Source organism: Hipposideros armiger, unplaced genomic scaffold, assembly GCF_001890085.2.
Source record: "Hipposideros armiger isolate ML-2016 unplaced genomic scaffold, ASM189008v1 scaffold_130, whole genome shotgun sequence".
In the NCBI taxonomy this organism is placed as follows: Eukaryota; Metazoa; Chordata; class Mammalia; order Chiroptera; family Hipposideridae; genus Hipposideros; species Hipposideros armiger.
In genome coordinates, this window is record NW_017731480.1 from 1,171,980 (window position 1) to 1,182,525 (window position 10,546).

The window sequence follows — 10,546 nt, forward strand, 5'->3', positions numbered from 1 at the left end:
CTTCTATAATCACATGAGCCAATTCCTTATAATAAATCGCTTTCTATAGATACGTGTCCTGTTGGTTCTGTTTCTCTGGAGAGCTCTGATTAGTTCATGGGGCTTAAATTCTGAAAGAAATATATAGCAGTGCAAAAAGTTCAGGAGTGACTGGTATTTCTTTTTACACAATGATTTTAGTTTTCAATGCAAATAATAAGAAAAGGAAATTAGTTTCACTATGGTTTCACACTGAAGAACTGACAGAGATAACCCTCTTAAGTACCTAGACAAGAAACACACACACATGCATATGAGAACTTTAAAAGGCTCATTACCAGATGCCTGGACCAATGCTATGCACATATTTATGCATGTAGGTGCAAAGTACCGTTGGCTGTGCTCAACGGAGAGTCCAGTAAATTAGTCGAGTGGCGTTCTACACATCATCTTGTAGTGTCTCTGTATAGCTCTAAACAAGAAAATGCTGTGGATTTTATGGAAAAGTACCCTTTCAATTCAAGGAATGGGCACACAAATATTAAGACTGTAACCTATGTTGCTGTCCTAGGACGGCGTGGAAAGTCTACGTGCCCCCCTCGGGAAACTGAACGCACCTCCTGGAGAAGACATCGCTAGGCTTTCTAGTTTGCTGGCTCTGACCTCTCCTCCACGTTTTCCTTGAAATATGTTTAACTTTGAGCCACCATCTCTAGTGTTTGCTTACTCACCTTCTCAAAACCAACAGGTCAGAAGTCAATGGGGTACTTTTTAAAATTCATGACTGTCATAGGATGTATGATTCCCAAGACAGCTGTGGAGAATAACCAGCCTTACAGATGGATACTACCCAGAATGCTATTCTGTGGCTCAGGTTTTACCGGAGCTGCTCCTTAGGCCTACAAATAGGCAGTTTGCTTGGTTTGTCATTCCTTTCCGAAGGCACTTAGGGGGAGTGGAAGCCTAGAGTGAGCAGTTAAGGTCCTCCATGTGAGAGCACTGGTGAATTAAAGTTCCAGTGACTCGGGTCTCAGAGGCAATTACGGAGGTTTTCAGTAGTTAAACCAATGTAACTTGCAAAGAGCCCAATTCCATTGCTGCCTTGATCTTTAAATCAATATTTCCCACAGACATTATATATGATAGTATATGTAGGCCAGGAAAACAGGAATGGAAGCCCCAGAACAGATTTAAAGGGGAGAACGTGAGTCTTTATATGAGGCTGAAATTTCAAGTATTATCTAGGGCAAAAGTTTTTTTAAAATCTTAAATTACCTGTCACTCTTTGGCCGAGAACAGTTCCAGAGACTCGGCTGTGCTCTTACAGAGTCACTCCACATAACGTCGGAGACCCCCTGAAAGGGTACTTTGCAAGATATATTGCAAACGGTTGCACAATTCCTTATTCCTCTGGCCTGGAGACTTAGGAATATTTTTTTAATGTGGGGTAAGGGAAAGAGGGTAAAGAATTGACATGGAAATGCATTTTTAAGGATATTAAAACCTGGACAGTTTTTACTGCATAGCCACAGGACACTGGCTAAAATCATGTGAAGGAAGGACGTAGGGAGACTGAACTGATGGCTACAGAGAACAGGGTCTGCAAAAACCCTTTCAATACAATTTAAATGGAGGAGGACATCACTGATCTTAGAGTCATTCCAATTTCCCTGGAAGGCCTGATGAGCAAGGAGGTCAGATAGAGCAGCTACTAAATGACCAGTGTAGTTGGTGTGGCTATTACGTGGATTGTGCACAAAGGAAAACCCCAGTCAGCAGTGCCCTTTGAACCCTGGCTGGAACAGAATACCCGTGTTGTGCAGTATGGCAGAGGAATCAACATCTTTGTAAGTGGTTCATGTAAGTGGTTAAAACTTGGGATTTGGAGTCAGACACACCTGGTTTCAAATCCCTGCTCCGCAGTTACTAGCGGGGTGCACTGAAAAATTTACTTAATCTTTTTAGGCTCCATTCCTTCACCTGTTAAATGAGTTTAATAATAATATCCATCTCATACTAAAACAGATTGTATGCAGACTATGCTTAGCAGGAGTCCTGGCACTTTGCACATGTGCAGTGCGATTTAGCTAATTAGTTACATGAAGAAACTAAAAAATGGGAGCTGCTATGATCATGGGAAACATCATACAAAGTGTTCAGAGGAAGGCTGTCCTGAAAACCAGAGTTGGCTTCCTGCGACTGAAAACCCTATTATTGGTAGCTCATTGGGTTCAAAAAAATAACTTGGGTTCATCGTTGTTTTCATCACCAGAGAAAACACTGCAGAGGGGCCACATTCTAAATGCTTTCTAACACTGGCAGCAGAAACGTTATGATGAAAAATAGACGAATGCAACGTATAGAATATTCTTGGACAAGAGTGATTCACTATGTGTTTCTCTTATGACAGCATGTCTTGGAATCTTTATAAATTTAGACAGAATTGATACTGAATACTGAAAATAAGACATCATGAAGACTCGTTCTCAAATGACTTCAGGTTGCGTCAATGAACCTTTGCTCAGTGAAAGAACGAGAGAGATGTCATATCTTTCTTCCATCCGTAAAGCCTCAAGTTTCAAATATCAGAAACATATGGCCTGAAAGTTCTGTGTCTGAGTCTGCAACATTGATGGAGTTTTATGTAAAGAGATAAAAATCTGTGCACGGACTGTCACAAGCTGTTTCAGTGAACAGAATCACTGTTGCTAAACCAATATTGATATTCTTAAATGGGTTGCAATGAGAACCACCTGTAAGCCAGACAGGTTTGGGAGTGGTGAAAATCATCAAGGGATCCAGGTCAAAAATAATGTAAATAAGATGGGTAAAGACAGGTTGAACAGTATCAGTGCGTCACGTGGTGATGAAAACCTGAAGAACAAAGAATGCAGAAACAGGTGCGACTTCTGTCTGAAGCGTGGCAGGAATATGTTTCTGAGCGAGGAGACCAGGATTTTCTCAATGGCGGTCTTGCAAATTGGAATTCCTGATCCATTCACCTTTTATGTTGTTTACCCTAATCAGGCATAAAATGGTCAGGAGGCTCCACAGCTCCAGAAAACACATATGGTATTGACAAATAGAGCACAAATTTTGAGGCGATGAACTTCCTGGAACAGGTACTTAACAGTCTTCGTGACTGCCTTGCTGAAGCAGGACAAGTTGAGGGAGTGATACAAATTTGTCAGCTGTTTTATGCTTGCTTAGGTGAATTTCCATACTTATCTCATTTGACCATTTGATCCTCAAGTGGCAGGCAGGGTGAAGGAAGTCTTGACCAATGAAAGCCTGTATGAAGTATTTTGTTCTAGATGAATTTGATGATGCCTAGTAAAAAATAAAGATAAACACAGATCAAATGAGTTAAGTTGAATCTCTTCTGAGCATTGGGTGTTCAAAGATTCTGACCTCATCCTTGGCCAACTCACATTAATAAACTGAAGCACCACAGATATTTATGTGGTGGTAGTGGTGTAGTGTGATCTGAGAAGGTTCCTAAGCCCAAAGAGTTTTAGAGCACAGAGGAGAAATGCATGTTAATAATTAACCTTAAAACAAGCAAAGCAAAATTATAGCCAGGTGGAGGGGGGTTATTGCAAAAGGGTAAACTACATGAGCTGTGTAATCAATGGGTTGGTTCTGCCATGTATTATATTAGCGGATAACCGCAGGCAAGTTCTTTTACTCTCTCAACTTCAGTCTCTTTGGTAAGGAGCATCTATGAGAATGTGTCTAAAGCCCTTATCATAAGGCCTGGCATATACTGACTATTCAAAAGTGGTAGCTATCATTATTAATCATTATAAGCTAATTGCTATGATTAGGGGCATTATGAAAACTTAAAAATTTTTGAAATTTTTTTTTCAACTACAGTTAACATATGATATATTACATTAGTTTTAGGTGTACAACATAGTGATGAGACATTTATATACCTTGCGATATGATCACCACAATAAATCTAGTACCAATCTGATACCATACATAGTTATTACAACATTATTGACTATATTCCCCATGCTGTACTTCACATCCCTGTGACTATTTTTATAGCTGGAAGTTTGTACTTCTTGAGCCCTTTTACCTTTTTCATCCATCTCCTTAAACATTTTCCCATCTGGCGATCATCAATTTGTTTTCTGTATCTATGAGTTTGTTTCTTTTTTTGTTTGTTAATTTATTTTGTTTTTTAGATTCCACATATAAGTGAAATAATATGGTCTATTTCTTTCTCTGTCTGACTCATTTCCCTTATCCTAATCCCCTCTGTGTCCATCCATGATGTTGCAAGTGGCAAGATTTCACTTTTTATAGCCAAGTAATATTCCATTGTATAGACGCATCACATCTTTATCCAGTCGTGTATTGATGGACACCTAGACCTAAGTTGTCTCCATATCTTGACTATTGTAAACAGTGCTATAGTGAACATAGGGATGCATACATCTTTCAAATTAGTGTTTTGGATTTCTTCAGATAAATACCCAGAAGTGGAATTGCTGGATCACATGGTAGTTCTATTTTTAATTTTTTGAGGAACCTCCATAATGTTTTCCATAGTGGCTGCACCAATCTGCAATCCCACCAACAGCGCATGAGGGTTCCCTTTTCTCCACATCCTTGCCAACAGTTGCTGTTTGTTTATTTATTGATGATAGCCATTCTGACAGGTGTGAGGTGATATCTCGCTTTGTTTTAATTTGTATTTCTCTGGTGATTCGTGTTGTTGAGCATCTTTTCATATGTCTATTGGCCATCTGTATGTCCTCTTTGGAGAAATATCTATTCAGGTCCTCTGCCAATTTTTTAATCAGATTTTTTTGGGGGGAAGGTGTTAAGTTGTATGAGTTCCATATCTATTTTGGTTATTAGCCCCTTATTGGATATATCATTGGTGAATATATTCCCCTGCATTATGAAAAACTTGATGGCATATCTTTAGATCTGATTTTTGAAAGATTAAAATTTCAACATAGGGTAGTATTGTGGCATAGTTAATTAAAACAAAATGAGACAAATGAAAAAATCTTGGACTTTGATGTTAAAAGACTTGGTCCAGTTTCCTATTTTTGCCAATTTTCATTGACTTTCTATTACATGTCAGACACTGGGTATGTCACTTACCTGTGTGAACCTCAGTCTTTGGATCAGAAAGTTGAAATAAAAACCATATCTATTTCTTTCTTTTTTTTAAAGATTTTATTGGGGAATTGGAGGAGAGGAACAGTGTTGGGGAATTGGGGAAGGGGAACAGACAAACTGCTATCCCCCTGCTCCTCAGTCTAGCCATGGAGTACGCTGCCCCACTGGCCCATGTTGGCACCAGGATCATTGTGCTCTTCCTGGCTGAGGCAGTCGCTCGCCGGCCATTGGATGGCCACCCATGGTGGCTCACAGCAGCCCAGCTCCAGGTCGAGCTGTTATTCACCATTCTAGCTGTAGAGGGTGCAGCGTCACTGGCCCTCATGTGGGATTCGAGCTGGCACCTTGCTGTTCAGAGCTGGCGTCCCAAGCCAACTCCTAACCAACGCGCCACTCAGTTGGCCTGAAGCATATCTATTTCTCACTGTTGCTGCTGTGAGGAAGAAATGTAACAATGTTGGAGGAAAGCATATTATGATCCAAAATTATTAGTTTTGTTATAATTATTACTTTAAGGTGAACAGATGGATGGGAAAGGGCACTTTAGGCTGAGAGACTAGCATGAATTAAAGGCATGGAAGGACTCGTATAATGGCACACAGAGTGTTTAGGAAATGACCCAAAGGTAGGTATGACTGGAATATAAGGGTATAGAAGGATATACTTTGATGGAGTACTTTATGGAGGGGCCTGAATGCTGGTCTATGGGGTTTCAGCTTTATTTTGTATCCAGCATGGAGTCAATGAAGGCTTCGAAAGAGTATTACATGTTGTAGAAAGATTATCCTACCTTACGTTACAGTAGGCTGGAAAAGTGCCCATTGGTACATTATTCGTGAGGAGATGGTAAGATAGCTTTATCCTTAAGCACTGTTCACCATCTTACTTTAGTTTCCTCCCTTTTCCTGGCCCTGGCTTATGTCATTCTTTGGCTATTCTCAGTAATTTTCTGCCTGAGGTGTACATTAACAATAATCTATGGAACTTTAGAAATACATTAATGTCTAAGCTTCGCTCCAGACTATTGGATTAACATCTGAATGGTAGGGCCCAGGCTATGCATTTGAAAAATCAGTACAGGTGATTCTGACGTCCAGACAGGATTGAAACTACCTTTTGAACTTCCTTTCTACCCAGTTGTACCTTATACTTTAGTGAGGAGGTTCATTAAGTTACAAGAAATGTCCATATGTTATGGTGGTCTATTGTTAAGGTATCAGTGGGTATAAGAAAGAGAGGAATCTTACCACTTGGCTACAGCTTAGGAAAACCAACAGCTTAGTACTCAGTAGTACGGGACAAAGAGAAACCACAGCTGCCTGGGCTTCTGGGTGTTTGGATCACAGTTCAGAGACAGGAGTGATTTGGAATTCAGCTAAGTAGCTGAGTAATCAGCAGGGGTCCAAGACCCCTTCTCATGTGCGGTATGACTCGGCCACTCTCCCAATGCCTGCTGTTTCTCTGTGTGAATTTTTACTCCAGCTCTTAACTACCAACTCACAGACTCTCCTCTATATCCTTGATGGAAATTTCTGAGAAGGAAAATCAAATTGGTCCAGTTACTGGTGGTGGATCATCTGTCTTTGGTTAGGAGCTTTCTCTTTGGTCAAACCAGTTGTGACTGGGTGGCAGGGTATCATAGGGTGGAGTGTGTATGATTTCTTGCACTAGGTTCCTGGGTTTCCCAGAAAGGGACTGTTCAGTAATAGTATTTATAGCTAACCTTTAGTTAGCACATGAGGCGCAGGTCTAAGAATTTTACGTATGCACTAACTCATTTAATTTTTATAACTTACATAATTTGAGTTTAACACATTGAAACTTTATATAAATATACATTTATGTAAACACTATAAGTATAAATACATAAAACAGTTACTCTGTATTAGGCACTGTTCTAAGTACTTTACAATTCTTGACTCATTTTATGAAAATGTATGAGGTAGTTACTATTATTTTGTTTTACAAAGAGATAAGGGTCATAGAGTTAGCACCTTTTCTGAGATCATATGGCTTAAAGTCGCAAAACTGAGATTTGAATCCAGGCACTCTGGGTCCATGTTTACCTGTCGTGCATTTATGGACTCTGTTTCTTTACACGTCAGATAACCTAAGGTACTAAGAGTATATTTGTTCCTATGACGCATCTACAGGGTAGTGTGAGGCTGGGCAGGGAGCCTGGTGCCTGCTTCTCAGTGAGCTCTGCTCTTCTAAGTCTGTATCTTGTGCTCGTTTCCATCCTTCTCTTTTCTCTTTAAAGTTTTATGTGTCGGGCAGTAAGTGCTGGATAAATATTTATTAAATACATGTGGGATAAATGAATGAATGAATGAATACATGAGGGAGTGAGATTTCAAAAAAAATTAAGAACAATTGAATTGGAGTTTGCAGGAAGATGGAAAAAAATCTTTGGCAGAGTGGAAAAATCACATGTGAGTGTTTGATAATTCCAAGATTAAGGACGATGGCACCGCTTGATGGCCTCATACCTCGAGAGACTCCACTGAGACCTGATGAAATCTTGAAAAGATTTTTGCTCCTCATCTTCTTAGTTTATAAAATGTGAGCAATTTGACACCCCAGAAGTTAGAAAATCATTGCTGCTTGTCCAGCGACACCATTATGAGAAAAAGTCATCAATTAATATTTTGTTGTGCGTCTTGAGCCATAGTTATAAAAAAACAAAAGGAAAAAAAGTTAAGCAAAATCTTAACAATTTTGCAACACTAGGCATATTGGCATTTATTTGATGGGGTTTTAATTTTATCCCTGCATTTTTTTTTAAAGGAAAAAAAGCCATGATTGAAAAAGAAAACTCAGAGACTCTTTTGGAACGTAGTCTTCAAAAATATATTATGAAGAAAATGCATTTTTTGCTACTCAGCAGGATAAGGATAAGGTCGTCAGTGAAAATGGGAAGCACACACTGAAGAGGAAACCCAGAGCAATGACGACCCAGCTCTATTACTTCACTATGGAAGCAGTAGCAGACAGAGGAAAAGAAAATAACAGCTGCAGATGTGTAATAAACAAGCACAAGGGACTAAGTAGGAGCTTGATGCCAAATTAAACCTGTGCACGAACCTTATTTGTTTCCTTGTAGTTAAACGAAGACGCGCTATTCAAATAGACTAGCTACATAGGCAGGCTATGTACAAACTGGAAACAGCGTTTCTAATCAGAAAAGGTTTTTGTGTCTTTTCCTATTAAGAACTTGGTTTAGACAGCTCTGCTACATTAAAGACATTGGCTCTAATCAGTTAGCGAGGGAGAGCCTAAGAAATGGTCACATGAAATATTCTGAAAATGCCACATGATGCCTGAAAAGGATGCCCTCATTTTAAATGAGAGAAAAATTTTCCTATTCAAGAGATGCTTTTGATTATTCTACATATGTGGTGGAATCTTACAAACACAATACATAGGGTAATAAGATACAATGTAACAGGGTTATGTTATAAAATACCCTGTATTGTTTACACTCTTATTCTTTTTCAATAAATCAAGTTTTAATTCTGTGAAATGGTATCATTTCAATTTATTTACACACATTACATATAAGAAAATTAATTCATCCTGGATATCCCTTTAATGTCTTACAAAACCCCTTCCCATTCCTTTCCTTCCCTCAATTTCCGTTTTTTCTCCAACCCACTCACCAACTGTGGTCAAGATGTAGAATATAACATAATAGAAACATGCTAAAACCTGGTTTGTAACTGAGATTTTAAAGAGATGCATGTATTTTCAACTTTCTTAGCAAGAGTGTAATAACAAAATGCTCCTTGAGTATAGGAGATGACTGGAAGGATAGAAATCTTCAATTAGAATCCCTTAAAACCTATCTTCAGAAATTAGTTCAAACAGAAAATTATTTAGATTGACTTATTTACTGTTACATTTTATGAAGACATTATGTTTGTTATCTAAACCATTTTTATAATAGCCTGTATCATGGGCGGGCAGGGGTGAGGCGGGAGGGAGTGGGGGAGAGGAGGGGGGGCATACTAGTTTTTCTAAACACTTTATAACCTGGGAACAGAGGCAGAAAGAAATTAAATAATATGGTTAAGTTTTAAGGCAAAAAAATTATTTTGGTCAACTCAGTATTTAGTGGTTCCCATAGACCAGTCTCTCATATCAAGTCCCCTTTCTCTGATAAATGTGTTAATTGAAAACCATTATCTATAGGTAGGTACAGAATAAGGATAACTTCCTTGGTAATGATTTATCAATCATTTTGTAAGAAAAAGTTAGCCTTACTTTTTCAGTAGTCATCTTTACATGATCATGGAGGTGACTGGAGGCAGTGCTGACAGTTAAGTCCCTCAATCTGGAGGTGATGTTAATGGAAGGTGGAGTGAGGAAGACATTTGGATGAGTTTCTATTGGAAGAGTTCTAATTCTCTTACTGTTGGAAATTTGGCAACCTTTAGAGAATACGACTGTTAGTAGTGCTTGGCAAATGGGAAATGAGTTGAGCAGGCCTAGATCCTACTGAGGATCTAAGTAGGATAGGTAGATTAGGAAATTGACAACGTCCTCCAGGGCACAACCTGAGGTACCTCAGTGGTTACACAAGTAACAAGTGACTGTATCCAGTACCTACCGCTGGAGAAAAGCAAGAACCAATGTCATTCAGCTCGGCTAATCCCTATGACCTGACCTTTAGCTAATTATAATGTCATTATAATCTCATTTGCATTGCAGTTATTATGACTCCCATCATGTGTCTGATGCCATGACGGTTCTGGAAGAGCCAAATAAGGAAGAAAAAGGGGGAAATGGAAGGTCTCTGCCCAAGGGGAGGAGATTAATGAACCTCGTCCGTGGGATGTCACCAACTCCCACCACCCTTCACAAATCTTAAGCACTTTAGCATGGAAATAGCATCACCAGCCCTCAAGGATTCCTGTTTTAAATGAACAAGCAAAATGGTGAAAATGCAAACAAAAGAGCAAAACAAAAAACAGAACAAAAAAATTGATTGGTGAGGTTTGGCAAAAAAGAAGGAGAAATATTAACCTTCTTTGAGGGAGGAAGAGAGAGAGAGAGAGAGAGAGAGAGAGAGAGAGAGAGAGAGAGATTGACTGATTGAAAAGAAGTAACCACTAGTGGGCCAAACCCATCTTAATTCCTCATAGATTTTTCTTTCTTCTCAATTATATTTACCAAGGCTCTCTCAGTCTTCTCACCTTTACTAAATGTAGCATTTAGAGAAAGTAGCCCTCTTAATGTTCCATGCATTAAAACTTGTAAGTTGTCAGGAAATCATATTTAACATGATAAAAAATGATTTTTTGAAGGTATGAGAAAAAATTATGTCACAAAAAAATGGTTCCTGCCCCTCACTTTACTCCTTCCCTTCCTCCATTCCTGTCTTCTTTCCTTCTTTCTTTCTTCTCTCCCCCTCTTTCTATCT